Source organism: Arachis stenosperma, chromosome 7 (genome assembly GCF_014773155.1).
Source record: "Arachis stenosperma cultivar V10309 chromosome 7, arast.V10309.gnm1.PFL2, whole genome shotgun sequence".
NCBI lineage: Eukaryota > Viridiplantae > Streptophyta > Magnoliopsida > Fabales > Fabaceae > Arachis > Arachis stenosperma.
In genome coordinates this window covers 63,974,859-63,993,957 of record NC_080383.1, presented here as the reverse complement: position 1 = coordinate 63,993,957, position 19,099 = coordinate 63,974,859, and the positions used below count along the sequence as shown (strand labels likewise).

Below are 19,099 nucleotides of genomic sequence, written 5' to 3'. Positions count from 1 at the left end.
TTGCTGAGTCAACATTTTGTTCTGAGCCAATATGGCATTCAGAGCATCAATTTCAAGAACTCCCTTCCTCTAAGGCGTCCCTTTTACTCACAGGATTCCTTTCAAAAATATACATAAACTGGTTATTTGCAACCATGTCAATGAGTTCCTAAGCTTCTGCATGCGTTTTCTTCAGGTGAATAGATCCACCTGGAGAATAGTCCAATGATATCTTAGACAATTCAGATAAACCATCATAGAATATATCCAGGATGTTCCATTCTGAAAGCATGTCAGAAGGACACTTTTTGGTCAGTTGCTTGTATCTCTCCCAAGCTTCATAGAGGGATTCACCTTCTTTCTGTCTAAAGGTTTGAACATCCACTCTAAGCTTGCTAAGCTTTTGAGGAGGAAAGAACTTGGCTAAAAAAGCCGTCACCAGCTTATCCCAAGAGTTCAGGCTATCTCTAGGTTGAGAGTCCAACCATGTTCTAGCTCTGTCTCTTACAGCAAAAGGGAAAAGCATAAGCTTATAGACCTCAGGATCAACTCCATTGGTATTAACAGTATCACAGATCTGTAAGAATTTAGTTAAGAACTGAAAAGGATCTTCTGATGGAAGTCCATGAAACTTGCAATTCTGTTGCATCAGAGAAACTAATTGAGGCTTTAGCTCAAAATTGTTTGCTCCAATGGTAGGGATTGAGATGCTTCTTCCATGGAGGTTAGAATTTGGTGCAGTGAAGTCACCAAGCATCTTCCTTGCATTGTTGTTAGGTTCGGCCATGTCTTCTTTTTCGAGATTCTCTGTAAGGTTTTCTCTAGATTGTTGTGCTTTAGGTTCTCTTAGCTTCTTCTTCAGAGTCCTTTCAGGTTCAGAATCTGCTTCAACAAGAATGTCCTTGTCTTTGCTCCTGCTCATATGAAAAAGAAGAGGACAGAAAAGGAAGAGGAATCCTCTATGTCACAGTATAGAGATTCATTTATGTGAGTAGAAGAAGAAAAGAATAGAAGAAGGAAAAGAGAAAAATTCGAACACAGAGGAGAAGAGAGGGTTTGAATTTTGAGATGAAGAGAAGTGTTAGTAAATGAATAAATAAATAGAAAAAGATGAGAGAGAGAGGGAATTCAAATATTAACTAAAAGAGAAGAAAAATATTTTTATTTTTATTTTAATTATTAGTTAAAATTTGAAAATTAAGAGAAGAAAAAAATTAAAATTAAAATTTGAAACAATTAGTGAATTAAAAAGAATTTTGAAAAAGGGTGAGAAATTTTGAAAAATTAGAGAGAGAAAAGTAGTTAGGTGGTTTTGAAAAAGATAAGAAATAGTAAAACAAACAAAAAAATCAATTAGTTAGTTGAAAAAGATTTGAAAATCAATTTTGAAAAAATAGGAAGTTAGAAAAGATTTTTGAAATCAAATTTTTGAAAAAAGATATTATTGGAAAAGATTTGATTGAAAAAGATATGATTTGAAAAAAGATATGTTTGAAAAGATATGATTGAAATTTATTTTGAAAAAGATTTGAAAAGGAAATTAAAAAGATTTTATTTTTAAAATTAAAATTGATAACTTGACTAACAAGAAACTAAAAGATATGATTCTAGAATTTAAAGATTGAACCTTTCTTAACAAGAAAGTAACAAACTTCAATTTTTTTTGAATCAATCACATTAATTGTTAGTAAATTTTTCGAAATTTTGAAATGAAATTAAGAAAAAGATTTTGAAATCAATTTTAAAAAATTTCGAAAATATACAAGAATAATGAAAAAGATTTGATTTTTGAAAAAGTTTTGAAAAGATAAGATTTTTTTAAAATTGAAATCTTGACTTGACTAACAAGAAACAACTTATTTTAAAAAAAAATTTGACTAAGTCAATCCAAAATTTCGAAATTTATGAGAGAAATAAGGGAAAGATAATTTTTTATTTTTGAATTTTTAATAAGGAGAGAGAAAAACACAAATATGACCCAAAACATGAAAATTTTGGATCAAAACCAATGATGCATGCAAGAACACTATGAATATCAAGATGAACACCAAGAACACTTGGAAGATCATGATAAACATCAAGAACTTACTTTTGAAAAATTTTCAAGAAAAGAAAGACATGCAAGACACCAAACTTAGAAATTTTCAATGTTTAAACTCTAAGGATTCAAGAATGCATATGAAAAACAAGAAAAGACACAAAAACATAAAATATAAAGATCAAACAAGAAGACTTATCAAGAACAACTTGAAGATCATGAAGAACACATGCATGAGTTTTCAAAAAAAGCACAAATTTTAAAAAACATGCAATTGATGTAACAACCTCCCTTCACCCCTTCTAGAAACAAAATTAAATTCGAAATTTAAAAGTCAGTTAGGAGATGGGTTTAGAATTTTGAATTATGGATAGGAATCTAATAACCGCCCTTCTTTTGAATTTAAAATTATCCCAACCACCTTACCACTGAAAGTATATAAATAGGGGTACACCCATAGGTAGAAGATCACTCCTCTCAAACACTAATCCTTTCCCTTCTCCCTCTACGCAAATATTCCGTGTGCAAACACAAGAGACAAGTTCATAGACAATAAAAGAGACGTTAGAAAAAGAGTAGAGAATTATGCTCTTCTTACTTTTATGTTGGCATGTAGTATGCTCTAATTTATTTCCTTTCCATCCATGCATGGTTACCATCTTTCATGTGTCTTATGGCATTAATGATCCCTTACTTATCTTTCATCCACATTAATCATGATTATCTATTATATCACTTATGCCTTCTTGATTTATATCCCATATTTTCTATGTGTATTTACATTACCTTTTATACCATTATACTATTATTCCTTTAACGTTGAGAGTACATACCCCTTTATAATGTTTTATTTAATCACCTTAATTTTTACTATGTGCATTTACATGACCTTTTATTCCATTATATCTATACCAATATATAATGGGGATACAGAATTTTGGTATCCAATTCTTTCTTCCTATTTTACCCCTGTTCTCTCTTTATTAGAAACTGGCTTTATCCCACGACACGACAGAACTTAAAAATTGATTTCAATAAAAAAAACTGTTAATACGTACTCAATTTTTTTTATTTTATTCACTTTCAATAAAAAAACTATTAATACGTACTCAATTTAAATACCGATTCATTTTCAATAATAAAATAACAGATGTCATAGTAACATAATTAATTGGTATTCTATAACAAAATTAATTAAATTAATATACACTCTTATGCTTATTATTTAACTTAAAAAAATTACATATTACAGAGCATTCCTTAATAAAAAAAATACAAAAAGTTACTAGAATTTGGTGTCCAATTTTTTTAGACTTCGTATATCCTTACATAATCTATTTCATAAAATAAATTTAGTGGACAAAATAATAATTTTTTTAATATTCCATCTTTATCATATAGTATATAAATAATTAAAAAATTAAAATAAACAATGTATTCATAAAACTAATAATAACAAATAGAACAAAGAGAAAAAAAATTAACATATTGCTTATTTTTTACCATGTGTATTTTTAAATTTGAGTGATTAAATATATTTTACAAAGTAATAACTCTGAAATGAAATTAAATTTACTGTTCTAAATTATAAAGGGAAGTATTGAATACTCTTTAACTAAAACTTTTATTATAAAAATTTATTACAAAAAAAATATATTTATGTTTCAAATTAATGTAGATGCTTGAGATAAAATATTAAAAATAAAAAAATATGCATTTGCATTCTTATATTAAAAAAAATGAAGTCATTTTATATATAAAAATACTACGTTATAAGATAATTACAAAAAGTTGTCAAACATAATAATTTTATTATCAAAATAATATTTATATATTGTGTTAAATTAATGTAACATAATGATTTTTAATATACTTTAATTTAATTTTTTTAGTTTTTATTTTAATTTATATTTTCATATTTTAAAATTTTGGTAATAATATATATTTTTATAATTTTAAAATAAAATCAGGAGAAATCTGACCTAAATACAAACATAATGATAGAAGAAGAATACAAAAATATTGATATTTCATCTCATGTATTTAAATACATGGCATAAATAAAAATTAATCCTTCTTACTATAAAATTATTGTCCATTTAAAAATTTAACAAATGCCAAAATTTGATCACGGTAAAATGAGTCATAATTTTATAAAAAATCTAAATACTATATTAAATATTACAAACAGTGATTGAATAAATAATTTTCAAATTTTAAAATTAAAAACATAGATAATGCTTTACATATTTATATGAGTTACTGAATCAATTTTTATTGAATAACTATTTTAAATATTAATTATAAAAAATGCTATTATATCAGCCAATGATAATAATCATGAGACACGTAACATTATTTATTATTAAAAAAATATATTAATTTAATAATATTAAATATATAATAAATTTCTAATGTGAAATATTAACATATAAACACATTAAATCTTAATACAGAAGATTAACAATCTTTTAAGATAATCTACAACATATTAAGTTTGTATTTTTTTTTATAAGTGTAGGTCTAAGATAATTTTAATATACTAATTCAATGTCTCAATCAATCTCTTATAATGAACCATTTACAAGCAATGCTAAAAGTCATGCAAATATGAATAGTTAGTACTCACTTACTTTACTTATATTTTTAATATTTTATCTTGATTGCATAATATTCATTTAAAATATTTTTTGTATTGAATAAATTAAGAGGTTTGATATTGTATACTACTATATAAAATGCCTAATGTCAAACAAAATTATGAATTCTATAATAAAAAAAAAATAAAACAAATAATTAACAAATACTATAAATTTTAAATAGGCAATATATTCATAAGATTAATAATAACAACAACTTTGTAATAAAATTTTGGTAACAACATATTTCTTTTAAAATTAAATAGTAAAATTAGAAAAGATCTATCTTAAACACAAAACAACAACTATTAAAAAATAGTACAAAAATATGTTTTATTTTATCTCATGTATTTATTAATGTATTGTACAAATTATATGGATCCTTTTTATTATAGAATTTTTATCCAACTAAAAATTTAATAGATAGCAAAATTTGGTCATGACAAAATGTGTTCTAATTTCTTAAAAAATATCAAAATACTATATTAAATATTACAAGTCAATAGGTAACTAAATTAAAAATTCTCAAGTTAAAAACATAGATAACATTGTATATATTTTTATGAGTTATCGGACAAATTTTTATTAAATAACTAATTTAAGTACAAACTAAAAAAAATGCTACTACAAATATTATTTAATGGCAATAACTGTAATACACATAACATTATTTAGTGATAAAAAATAAATCTTAATTAAATTACAGTAACTAAATAATAAGTCTTTGATTATAAAAAAAACTTATCAAATTAAAATTTAATAATGTATGAAATATAACATAAACACAAAAAAAAATAAAGTACGATGAATAAACTATTTTTAAAAATATTTTCGCAATTTTAGCAAACAAAATCCTCATCATATCGTTATTTTGTCATAATAAATTTAAAAAATTAAGTTAAAAATATTATAAATTAATAGACGACATTTAAAACTTTTAAAGAAATACAATAGAAGCATTATCATTCTGAAAATACTTTTTGTATATTTTAGAATAGTTGAGAATAAAAATTTACTCTATCGAATATTTTACCTCATATATTACCTAAACTTTTAAACTATGACCATTTTATATTACCTATCTGTTGTGTGCTTTTATAATTTAACATTTTAAAGTGTCTTATAGTAATTTTAGTTTCAACAAAATATGATATAAATAATATCACGTCAATATTAAAATAAAAAAATCTAATAAATTTGAAAAGTAAATAATATATTAACAAAAAAAATAAAATTAATTTCTTAAAAATAATAGAAAAGCGGCTGAACAGGCACGTTAGTGCCTGTTGAGTCGCTAGTTATTATTATCCCTTTAATGTTAAGAGTACATGTTTTTCTATGTCTTGTTTAGTGTACCCTATTCTATTATGTGCAACTAAATGACCTCTTATGTCATTATGTTATTATTACTCCTTAAAATTTAAAAGTAAAAGGTATATGCTCCCTTATAATATTTTATTCCAGTATTTAACATACCACATTCTTACTATGTGTACTTAGATTGTATTTTATACATTATAATACTAATATCTTCTAAGGGTCAAGAGTACATGTTTCCTTATAATTGTTTTATTCAACTAATTAATATCTCCTATTTTATTACATGGAATTATATTAACTTTTAAACCATTGGATTAATAATATTTCTTTGAGTTAAGAGTACATGCCCCATTATAACTATTCAACTTTTTAAAATATCCTGTTTTTTTATAAATGAACACTTATGTGATATTTTATACACTATATTATTAATATCCCTCTAGGGCCGAGAGTACCTACTTTCTTATAATATTATTATTCAACATGCTGATTTTATTATGGTATATGTCCCACCTCTTGCATGATCTATTTTTGCTTGATCTATTCTCGCATGAATCTCTTCTTGTGTATGCCTAAACAACCCTAATTGTAAATTAAACTAAGGGAATGATCTTTCGGTAAGGGAAGGTGACCCATAAAGACAAGATAATCGAGATAATCCTTTGGTAAGGGAAGGTGATCGAATCGAGAAGATCCTTCGGTAAGGGAAGGTGATCGGCAAACTTTTGGGAACCTTCGGTAAGGGAAAGAGACTCCCATCAACTTTATATAATAAGATATCTTTGTTGATATAACTCTTTTCTTGTGTATGTCTAAATAACCTTGATTGTAAATTGAACTGAGGGGATGATCCTTCGGTAAGGGAAGGTGACCCCCAAAGACAAGATATCGAGATGATCCCTCAGTAAGGGAGGGTGATCGATCGAGATGATCCTTCGGTAAGGGAAGGTGATCGCCAAGACATTCGAGATAAGAACCTTCAGTAAGGGAAGGGGACTCTCATTTATACCGGTTTGAGCTCAATACCTTTCATAAAAGTTATAAGTTAAGGAAAAGAGAAAGTATAAGGCAAAGTTTGATCATGATGATGTTTTTTTCTAAAGATTTATTTATGAACATGTCGACGTTTCATATGTTACTACTCTTCTATTTTTCCTATGTGCTTTCCTTTTTACCTATGTACTTTACAAGAAAGAATCATATTACATGTCATATCGTACGACTTTTTTTAAAATCTCGCACGTGGGCTGGAGATAGGCATGGAGGTAGCACTCCTATTGAGACCTTAGATTCTCATCCCTTTTCTTTTCCCATACTGTCTCCAGAGGAACATGGCATGGCAGATAGAGACGACGCAGTGCCCCCCGAAGGTAACTTCTGAATACGACCCCTCGAAGCACGCGTGGGTAGTTACGACCACTACTACCGTGCTCCAAACTGTCTACTTAGGTCGAGAGTTCGTGGAGAAAGAATCCCAGCTGCCCGTCGTAACCTTCCTAGATAAGAACACTTTAGCATTCAAAAAACGGTCATCCAAAGTGGTGCATCTCAACTCTTTTTCACAACTTCGTACAACTAACCAGCAAGTGCACTGGGTCGTCCAAGTAATAAACCTTACGTGAGTAAAGGTCGATCCTACGGAGATTGTCGGCTTGAAGCAAGCTATGGTCACCTTGTAAATCTCAGTCAGGCGGATTCAAATGGTTATATAGTTTTGATAATTAAAAGATAAATAAAACATAAAATAAAGATAGGGATACTTATGTAATTCCTTGGTGGGAATTTCAGATAAGCGTATGGAGATGCGTTGTTCCTTCTGAATCTCTGCTTTCCTACTACCTTCATCCAATCCTTCTGACTCCTTTCTATGGCAAGCTGTATGTTGGGTGTCACCGTTGTCAATGGCTACTTCCCATCCTCTTAGTGAAAATGGTCCTCTACGGTTTCTGTACGGCTAATCAACTGTCGGATTTCTCGTCTCGGATGAAAAATACCATGCACAGATATCGTATGGCTAATCAGCTTTTGGTTATCGATCGTGTAGGAATATGATTTACTATCCTTTTGCGTCTATCACCACGCCCTCAGTCGCGAGTTTGAAGCTCGTTACACTCATTCCATCCTAGATCCTACTCAGAATACCACAGACAAGGTTTAGACTTTCTGGATCTCAAGAATACTGCCAATTGATTCTAGCTTATACCACAGAGGTTCCAATCTCAGATTCAGATGTCCCATTGTCAGAGGGGAGTCGATGTGAATCGCTAATTAGAAACTCAAGAGATATACATTCAAGCTTGTTTCCATGTAGAACGGAAGTGGTTGTCAATCACGCGTTCATAAGTGAGAATGGTGATGAGTGTCACATAATCATCACATTCATCATGTTCTTGTGTGCGAATGAATATCTTAGAATAAGAATAAGCATGAATTGAATAGAAGAACGATAGTGCTTTGCATTAATACTCGAGGAACAGCAGAGCTCCACACCTTAATCTATGGTGTGTAGAAACTCCACCGTTGAAAATACATAAGTGAAAATAGGATAGGCATGACCTGAATGTCCAGCCTCCCAGTCTAAGGACTAACAATGATCAAAGCTCGTCCCAAGATCCAAGATGTCTAATACAATAGTAAAAAGTTCTATTTATACTAAACTAGTTACTAGGGTTACAGAAACAAGTAAATGATGCAGAAATCGACTTCTGGGCCCACTTGGTGCGTGCTTGGGCTGAGCATTGAAGCTTTCACGTGTAGAGGTCTTCCTTGGAGTTAAACGCCAGTTTGTAACTTATTTCTGGCGTTTAACTCTACTTTGCAACTTGTTTCTGGCGTTTAACGCTAGAATAGGGCAGAAAGCTGGAGTTAAATGCCAGTTTGCGTCATCTAAACTCGGGCAAAGTATGAACTATTATATATTGCTGGAAAGCCCTGGATGTCTACTTTCCAACGCAATTGAGAGAACGCCATTTAGACTTCTGTAGCTCCAAAAATATTATTTTGAGTGCAGGGAGGTCAGAATCCAACAGCATCAGCAGCCCTTTGTCAACCTTTGAATCAGATTTTTGCTCAGGTCCCTCAACTTCAGCCAGAAAATACCTAAAATCATAGAAAAATACACAAACTCATAGTGAAGTCCAGAAATGTGATTTTTTCTTAAAAACTAATAAAAATATACTAAAAAGTAACTAAATCATACTAAAATTATGTAAAAACAATGCCAAAAAGCGTATAAATTATCCGCTCATCAGTCATCTCTTCAGTTCAATTCATTGATAAAGGAATTATGTTTTGAGTTTGATTTATTAAGAAAAGAGTTATGATTTGAGTTCGATTTATTACGAAAAAGAATTTGTTTTGAATTTGATTTATTAAGAAAAGAATTATGATTTGAGTTCAATTTATTAAGAAAAGGATTTTATTTTGAGTTTGATCCATTAAGAAAAGGATTATGTTCTGAGCTCGATTTCATATGAAAAGAACTATGCCTTGAGTTTGATTAAAGAATCCCATTTTCAGAAGTTTTGATGAATTTACAGTATTTGAATTTGATTGGTGAAGAAAGATAATTTTGGGTCTTTGAAAAATTATTGAACTTGAGAATAAAGTTGAAAGGGAGCTTTAAATAATTATTTCAAAATCTGAAAGTTATGCTTTGGGAATTTCAAACAGAATTGAAGAATAGATTTTTTAGGTTAATTTGTGACCTCTAATTTGGTGAAAGGAGTTTTATGAAAGAGAAAAAAAATTTGAATTGTTTCTAAAAAGTGATGTAATGAGAATGATTGTGATAATGAGAAATGATGGTGATTGATTTTGATTAAGGATGAAAGTAATAATGAGACTAAGACTGATGAAGTACACCTGCCTGCGCAGATGCAGTGGTGTGATTCCACTTACTTCAGAATGTGGTGAAGTATAATTACCTGGGTAGATACAGTGGTGTGATTCCACTTGCTCTGGATTATGGTTTGAGTCTCCCGGGGCAGATGCAATAGTTCACCCCCACTTGCTTCTGGCTGAAAATGATATGTGATTTAAAATTTTATCCGAGTCACGAATTTCTCTGGGTAGATGCAGTGGATCGGCTCCACTTGCTCTCTATTGAGATTTGAGATTCTATCGACCCTTCATTGCAAGATGTGGCTGGATACTTATACCTTTCCAGACGTTTCTCCTTGAAGATGTAAATTTCGTTTTGGTAGATGCACGCATGTTGGGACTGTCCAAGGTTAGCTACTGCACATGTCGGGTTCGGCTGTATAACTGACAGAAGAGCACATTGGCCATAAGGTATGCATGCATCATTTGTATTTATGTGTATTGTTTGGGTGTGCATCTTATATTTGGCTTGCCTATTTTAATAATTATATATACATGCTAATTGAACTAATTACTGTAACTATTCTCTCTGCTTGTGTATTCCTTGTATTGTTTTGATTGTGTTTGAACAACTAAGAGATCCCTTATGCTGGTGATGGTGATGCTAAAAGCAGTTCCTAATGTGGTACTGTCTGTAACTATTATCTATTTGTATTTGCCTTGTACCATTGATGCTGGTGATTAATGATGTTTTGAAATTGAGTTTTGATGGTGAGTTGACTTGATTTGTGTAGGAGAACGAGTTGATTTGATTTAGGCCAGAGGGCGTAATTTGATTTGACTATAAGTTGGGTCAGAGGCCAAGATTTGATTTTAAGTTGAGCCGAAGGCCGTGAATTGAAATTCCTATAACTGAAAAATGAATTTAAAAGTGTTGTGGGATAATTAATGTTGACAGTTGAATAGATTCATAACGCAAACAATAATCACTACAGTTGAAATCAATTCTTTATTTTATAAGTATCCTCCTACATTATGGTATTAGAACAGTCTTTTCTGTAGAGCCTGAAGAATGGACTGATTATACTTCAATTGCATACTCTGAGCATCTGTCATGTTGTAGGTCTTGTCCAGATGACGAGAGTTAGAGCTTTATGCACATGACTGTCTACTGATTAATATTGTTACTCTATCATTGCATACTTCATGGTATTGAGTTTGGCAAGCTTAACGCTAATAACTTATGTGTATGAGAATACTAACGGGTTATCATAGACTAGATAGAAGTACTAGGTGATGCTTATCACTTGGTTTGGGAAACATTAGAAGTGCATTTTGAGGTTACTCAGTTATGTATCTTGTTCATTCATGGTTTATCTTGAAGTTCTTGTTTGAAATTTCTTTCTTGGAAAGTAAATTGATTATTCTACAACAATGTTCCTTATTTGTATGCATTTTTTGTTTGATCTTAACTGCATATGTTTGGTTAAATTTCTTGAAATATCTGCTTTTTGAGATGCGGTGTGGCTTTTTTACTTCATGTCTTGCATCTTAGGTATATCTCAATCTAATTGTCTCCTTGGTATTTTCTCAAAATTCTTGTTTTGAATCTTTATTGAAAAAGCTTGATTTTGTTTGTTCCCTACTTGATTATGCTCTTAACCATTCTCTTGGATTCCCGTGAACCCCGTCCACGATTGTTATCTTTTTCTTCCTAAGTTTGGTATCATTTTTAGTAACTCGAGATTTATTTTGGTGTCAGGCGCAACCTTTAGGTATAGCAAGCGATGTGTTAGTTCTTTAGAAATGCGTTTTGTGGACACGGAAGGTAAAGCTTGTGAGTGTGCAAAGTCATAGGGTGTTGTTGAGCCTTGTTTCACGCGAAAGAATTTTTGTTGATGTTAAGTTTTTGACCAGTAATGGGTTGCAAAATGATTAATGAGGTTGAGAATTCACAGATGATATGTTTGTTAAAGTACGAATTGGAATGATGAATATACGTCAGGTTGAAATTTGGGAAGTTGCAACTCTGAAGTTGGTACGAGATCAATGTGTGAAAGTTAATCATGTTGTTTTAATGTCAGCCTGTTTTGTGACCATTCACCACACTATTCTACCATCGCATATTTGAACCATATAAACTTTTGCATCAAGTCTACATTGTAGCTTCTTCTTCGCACTGCACTTTTTCTCCTATATTTGTTTTACACCATATGAATATCTTGGTATTTGAAACTGTATGTATATATTTATATCTTTTTCTGGATGGACAAAGAGTTTTAAAGGATTTTCTCCTACGCATTTGGATGTGTTGTTTAACATTGTATATATTATAGATTTTTCTCATCTTTATTATTATATTCTTACAAGAGGGATAGGAATCATGATTTGTAATGATATGTATGTATATATAATTATAAGTTACGTATATAAAAAATATGGTACGTTTATATATATGAGGATTGTTATTGAATTTGGTTGTATGTGCATGTTTGATTTCAAAAAAAGAAGTATTTCCGGTTTTCCAAAGAAAACAGCTATTTGGTTTCGAGTCAAAGGCTCCTATTTCATTATTAAGTATATGAAATTCGTCGTAATACTTTTTGCTATCAAAGTGCACAGCCGGAAGTGTGACCTTCTGATAATAAGGGTGTTACATTATGGTATCAGAACAGACTTTTCTGTAGAGCATGAAAAATGGACTGACTATGCTTTAATTGCATACTCTGAGCATCTATCATATTGTAGGTCTTGTCCAGATGACGAGAGTTAGAACTTTATGCACATGACTGTCTACTGATTAATGTTGTTAGTCTATCATTGCATACTTCATGGTATTGAGTTTGGCCAACTTAACACTAATGACTTATGTGTATGAGAATACTAACGGGTTATCAAAGACGAGATAGAAGTACTAGGTGATGCTTATCACTGGGTTTGGGAAACATTAGAAGTGCATTTTGAGGTTACTCAGTTACGTATCTTGTTAATTCATGGTTTATCTTGAAGTTCTTGTTTGAGATTTCCTTCTTGGAAAGTAAACAGATTATTCTCCAACCATGTTCCTTGTTTGTATGCATTTCGTTTGATCTTAACTGCATATGTTTGCTTAAATTTCTTGAGATATCTGCTTTTTGAGATGCGGTGTGATTTTTTTGTTTCATATCTTGCATCTTAGGTATATCTCAATCTAACTGTATCATTGGTCTTTTCTCAAAATTCTTGTTTTGAATCTTTATTTAAAAAGCTTGATTTGGTTTGTTCCATGCTTGATTATGTTCTTAACCATTCTCTTGGATTCCCGTGAACCCCGTCCACGATTGTTATCATTTTCTTCCTAAGTTTGGTATCTTTTTTAGTAACTCGAGATTTATTTTGGTGTCAGGCGCAACCTTTAGGTATAGCAAGCAATGTGTTAGTTCTTTAGAAACTCGTTTCGTGGATGCGGAAAGTGAAGCTTGTGAGTGTGCAACGTCATAGGATGTTGTTGAGCCTTGTTTCACGAGAAAGAATTTTTGTTGATGTTAAGTTTTTTACCAGTAATGGGCTGCAAAATGTTTAATGAGGTTGAGAATTCACAGATGATATGTTGGTTAAAGTACGGATTGGAATGATGAATATACGTCAGGTTGAAATTTTGGAAGTTGCAACTCTGAAGTTGGTACGAGATCAATGTGCAAACATTAATAATGTTGTTTTAATGTCATCCTGTTTTGTGACCCTTCACCACACTATCCTACCATCGCATGTTTGAACCATATAATATTTTGCATCAAGTCTACATTGTAGCTTCTGCTTTGCACCGCACTTTTTCTCCTATATATGTTTTACACCATATGAATATCCTGGTATTTGAAACTGTATGTATATATCTATATCTTTTTCTGGACAGACTAAGAGTGTTAAAGGAGTTTTTCATACGCATTTGTGTTGTTTAGCATTGTATATATTATATATTTTACTCATCTTTATTATTCTTACAAGAGGGATAGGAATCATGATTTGTTATGATATATATGAATATATAATTGTAAGTTACTTATATAAAAAGTATGGTACGTTTATATATATATGAGGATTGTTATTGAATTTAGTTATATGTGCATGTTTGATTCCAAAGAAAGAAGTATTTCCAGTTTTCCAAAGAAAACAGCGATATGATTTCGAGTCAAAGGCTCCTATTTCATTATTAAGTATATGAAATTCGTTGTAATACTTTTTGCTATCAAAGTGGCGCAGCCGGAAGCATGACCTTCTGATAGTAAAGGTGTTACATTATGGTATCAGAACAGTCTTTTTTGTAGAGCCTGAAGAATGGACTGACGATGCTTCAATTGCATACTTTGAGCATTTGTCATGTTGTAGGTCTTATCCAGATGACGAGAGTTAGAGCTTTATGCACATGACTATCTACTGATTAATATTGTTAGTCTATCATTGCATACTTCATGGTATTGAATTTGGCCAGCTTAACACTAATGACTTATGTGTATGAGAATACTAATGGGTTATCATAGACAAGATAGAAGTACTAGGTGATGCTTATCACGGGGTTTGGGAAACATTAGAAGTGCATTTTGAGGTTACTCGGTTACGTATCTTGTTCTTTCATGTTTTATCTTGAAGTTCTTGTTTGAGATTTCCTTCTTGGAAAGTAAACTGATTATTCTCCAGCCATGTTCCTTATTTGTATGCATTTTTCGTTTGATCTTAACTGCGTTTGTTTGCTTCATGTCTTGCATCTTAGGTATATCTCAATCTAACTATATCTTTGGTATTTTCTCAATATTCTTGTTTTGAATCTTTATTGAAAAAGCTTGATTTGGTTTGTTCCCTACTTGATTACGTCCTTAACCATTCTCTTGGATTCCCGTGAACCCCGTCCACAATTGTTATCTTTTTCTTCCAAAGTTTGGTATCCTTTTGAGTAACTCGAGATTTATTTTGGTGTCAGGCGCAACCTTTAGGTATAGCAAGCAATGTGTTAGCTCTTTAGAAAGGCATTTTGTGGACGCAGAAGGTGAAGCTTGTGAGTGTGCAAAGTCATAGGATGTTATTGAGCCTTGTTTCACATGAAAGAATTTTTGTTGATGTTAAGTTTATAACCAGTAATGGGTTGCAAAGTGTTTAATAAGGTTGAAAATTCATAGATGATATGTTTGTTAAAGTACGGATTGGAATGATTGATGAGCGGATAATTTATACGCTTTTTGGCATTGTTTTTAGTATGTTTTTAGTATGTTTTAGTTAGTTTTTATTATATTTTTATTAGTTTTTAGTTAAAATTCACTTTTCTGGACTTTACTATGAGTTTGTGTGTTTTTCTGTGATTTCAGGTATTTTCTGGCTAAAATTGAGGGACCTGAGCAAAAATCTGATTCAGAGGCTGAAAAGGACTGCAGATGCTGTTGGATTCTGACCTCCCTGCACTCGAAGTGGATTTTCTGGAGCTACAGAAGCCCAATTGGCGCGCTCTCAATTGCGTTGGAAAGTAGACATCCTGGGTTTCCAGCAATGTATAATAGTCCATACTTTGCCCGAGATTTGATGGCCCAAATAGGCGTTCCAAGTCAACTCAAGAATTCTGGCGTTTAACGCCAGAACTGGCACAAGAATGGGAGTTAAACACCCAAACTGGCACAAAAGCTGGCGTTTAACTCCAAGAAAAGTCTCTACACATGAAAGCCTCAATGCTCAGCCCAAGCACACACCAAGTGTGCTCGGAAGTGGATTTTTATGTCATTTACTCATCTTTGTAAACCCTAAGCTACTAGTTCTCTACAAATAGGACCTTTTGCTATTGTATTTGATATCTTTAAATCACTTTAGATCTTTTGATCATCTTGGGACGTCTAGTTCTTAGATTATGGGGGCTGGCCTCTCGGCCATGCCTAGACCTTGTTCTTATGTATTTTCAACGGTGGAGTTTCTACACACCATAGATTAAGGTGTGGAGCTCTGCTGTACCTCAAGTATTAATGCAATTACTATTGTTCTTCTTTTCAATTCAGCTTATTCTTGTTCTGAGATATTCATTCTCACCCAAGAACATGATGAATGTGATGATTATGTGACGCTCATCATCATTCTCACTTATGAACGCATGCCTGATAACCACTTCCGTTCTACAAGCAAACAAGGCTTGAATGTTTATCTCTTGGATTCCTTAATCAGAATCTTCGTGGTATAAGCTAGAATTGATGGCGGCATTCAAGAGAATCCGGAAGGTCTAAACCTTTTCTGTGGTATTTTGAGTAGGATTCAAGGATTGAATGACTGTGACGAGCTTCAAACTCCTGAAGGCTGGGCGTTAGTAACAGACGCAAAAGAATTACTAGATTCTATTCCAACCTGATTGAGAATCGACAGATGATTAGCCGTGCTGTGACAGAGCGCGTTGAACATTTTCACTGAGAGGATGGGACTGTAGCCACTGACAACGGTGATGCCCAACATACAGCTTGCCATGGAAAGGAGTAAGAAGGATTGGATGAAGACAGTAGGAAAGCAGAGAGACGGAATGGACAAAGCATCTCCATACGCTTATCTGAAATTCTCACCAATGAATTACATAAGTATCTCTATCTTTATTTTATGTTTTATTCATCTTTTAGTTATCAATCATCTATAACCATTTGAATCCGCCTGACTGAGATTTACAAGATGACCATAGCTTGCTTCATACCAACAATCTCCGTGGGATCGACCCTTACTCGTGTAAGGTTTATTACTTGGACGACCCAGTGCACTTGCTGGTTAGTTGTGCGAAGTTGTGATAAAGAGTTGAGATTGCAATTGAGCGTACCATGTTGATGGCGCCATTGATGATCACAATTTCGTGCACCAATGATGAATATACGTCAAGTTGAAATTTGGGAAGTTGCAACTCTGAAGTTGGTACGAGATCAATGTGTGAATATTAATCATGTTTTAATGTCAGCCTGTTTTGTGACCCTTCGCCACACTATCCTTGATGAGTCCATATTTGATGATATATTTTGACTCAAATTGGATGGATTCTAGCACATGAACTCACACTTAAGCACTCAAATAGCATACTTTTGTATTATCTCCCTAATTTGGATATAAATGTTGAAATATGCTCTTTTGCACTTATTTTGACTAATTTTATTCCGTTTACCTTCCATTCGATACCTTGATGTTATTTGTGAGTGATTTCAGATGAATAAGGTAGAAATGACTTGGTAAGAATGGAAGAGGAGCATGCATTTAGGAGAAAGCATGAAGAAAACAAAGGAAGAGGGCTCAGCCATGCGTGCGTGCGCACAAGAATGCGTCCGTACGCACAAGAGGAATCAGCATGCGTGCGTGCGCACAACTACCCGTGCATATACACAAGAACCCAAGCAGAGCGAATCCAGAGCATCGCGAAAGTGTGCATGCGCACAACCATCTGTGTGTACGCACAAGTGGAAATTTGACGAAGTGTGCGAACGCACATGCCTGTGCGTCCGCACAGGCCCCAGTGCGTGCCTTCATTAAAATGCACGTGCACTCGTGATTTGGGGCTCCTTTTGGCCCATTTCTGAAGGCTTGAGGCTGGTTCAAGAGGCTATATTAAGGGGGCAACAACACATAGCAAGGAAAGCCATCTTAGAATAGAAAAAACACATAGTAGGAGTAGTGTAGTATAGTTTTAGGTTTTCTTTCTTAGGGTTCTTAATTAGGGTTTGTAGCATTTTATACTGCAAGTTTGATTTTGGATTATAGCAATTGTATTGTAAGTATTTCTTTAATTCTCTCTTTTATTATACCAGTTGTTCTATACTTTCCTTTATTTTCATCTCTCTTGTCAATATTTACATAGTCTTGCAATTTTGGATTCCTAGTTGTTTAATTTGATGTTTGATGGCTTTTATATGTTTGTTGAGTTGCTTTTATTGATTTGGATCATTTGGTTGTTTATAGCTTTCATTAATTTACCAATTTTTTCATGTTTTATGTTTATGGCCACTATGTGTTTGATGAAATGCCAATTTTGATTATGGGATAATTTTCACCCCTTGACTTGGGGGAAATGAGTGTATAGATTATTAGAGCCATAATGTCCAACATTTAGTGATAATTCTTGGGTTGTTAATTGTTCTTATTCCCACTAACGCTAATTTGTTGCTAAGGTAATTAGCAAGCAAGCTAGGATTTGTGGGTTAAGAACACTTATGCTCATTTAACTTACTCTCCGATGTGAGGGTTGACTTAGTGAGATTAATACATCATAATTATCGTAGTTGTGGTTATGGCAAGGAAGGGATTCCATGACTCATCCCAAGTCAAGGTTTCATTTATGTTTTAAACCACTTTTCCATCACTTTATAACATTACTTGTTCATATTACATACATAGTTCTTTTGTTCCTTTATTAGTTTATTAATTGCAATTTTGCCTTGTTCTTTCATTTCTCTATTACTTGCTTCCTTATTGTTGACAACACCCTTTTGCTCTCTCACAACCAAAATTGTGTGTGATCATTGGCATTAGTTCCTAGGGAGAACGACCTGGGAGACTAAATACTCTCGGTTTACATTTGTTTTGAGTTGTGACATCTTTAGAATTGAATTTGATATTGGTCAATTGTTGGGCTCGGAACTATACTTACAATGCCAATCTTATTTTGAGATAAATTTCGAACCCGCTCTAGGCCTCTCATCAATCCTACCATCGCATGTTTGCACCATATAATCTTTTGCATCAAGTCTACATTGTAGTTTCTGCTTCGCACTGCACTTTTTCTCCTATATATGTTTTACGCCATATGAATATCCTGGTATTTGAAACTGTATGTATATATCTAAATGCTGATACTTTTTGCTTTTTCATATGAAGTTTAAAAATAAAATGTTGAAACTATGTAATGTTTTGTGTATTACGTTAATTTTTGAGACAGAAATTTTTATATGTGGGGTAGGATGTAAGACCCCAAATTTTTGAAAATTAAATAATAAGTTATTTATGATTTATTTTATTTATTTAAGATTATATTTTTAGAGATTTTTTATGTATAAGTTGGAAAACTTCTTATTTATAATTTAGAGTTTTAATAATTGAAAAATAATGAGAATTTTATACACTTTAATTCGAATATTAAGCTTTTGAACATTATTTTATAAATAAAAGAGAATTAATTTAATTATCTCCAAATTTTATTAAATTAGTATTTAATTGAAAATAAATTTACAAATTGATGATAAAATGGTATTTCAAAGATAATTGTTTTATATTTAACTTGATTTTAAATTATTACTCTATCATTTTATTTTTATTAATATTTTACTCTTCTAAA

The 19,099-nt window shown here is 31.8% G+C and overlaps 1 non-coding gene across 1 annotated transcript; it reads left to right on the top strand.

Annotated features, from left to right (window-relative positions):
- Positions 1-265: 265 nt before the first annotated feature.
- LOC130942762 (small nucleolar RNA R71) lies at positions 266-373 on the top strand. Its single transcript, XR_009071314.1, has one exon. It is a non-coding gene; the product is annotated as a small nucleolar RNA R71 (small nucleolar RNA).
- The last annotated feature ends 18,726 nt before the right edge of the window (positions 374-19,099 follow it).